The sequence below is a fragment of the Penaeus monodon genome, chromosome 23, assembly GCF_015228065.2.
Source record: "Penaeus monodon isolate SGIC_2016 chromosome 23, NSTDA_Pmon_1, whole genome shotgun sequence".
In the NCBI taxonomy this organism is placed as follows: domain Eukaryota; kingdom Metazoa; phylum Arthropoda; class Malacostraca; order Decapoda; family Penaeidae; genus Penaeus; species Penaeus monodon.
Genome location: NC_051408.1, coordinates 37,004,902 through 37,005,125, shown reverse-complemented (window position 1 = coordinate 37,005,125; position 224 = coordinate 37,004,902). Strand labels below are relative to the sequence as shown.

Genomic DNA, 224 nt, shown 5'->3' with positions numbered 1-224 from the left:
AATTCAAAATTGATCTTCCTCCCCGCCCCTTCCTTTTCCTTGCACGTGACGTAACACCTATTACTCCCTCATTTCTTCCCTTCCTCTTTTCTCTTCCTTCCCCTTGTTCCTCCTTTTCATCAGGAATTTTCTTATTAGCCTACGTCACTGTTATTTCCTTGCCGTCGTTACTTTTTCATTTTCATTTTTTCTCTCATTTTTAAAATCTATTGACTTCATATCAC

The 224-nt window shown here is 38.4% G+C and overlaps 1 protein-coding gene across 2 annotated transcripts in view; it reads right to left on the bottom strand.

The window, feature by feature from the left end:
* Positions 1-224, bottom strand: part of LOC119587972 — a 35,733-nt gene that overhangs the window by 3,353 nt on the left and 32,156 nt on the right. The gene's annotated exons all lie outside the window — the stretch shown is intronic.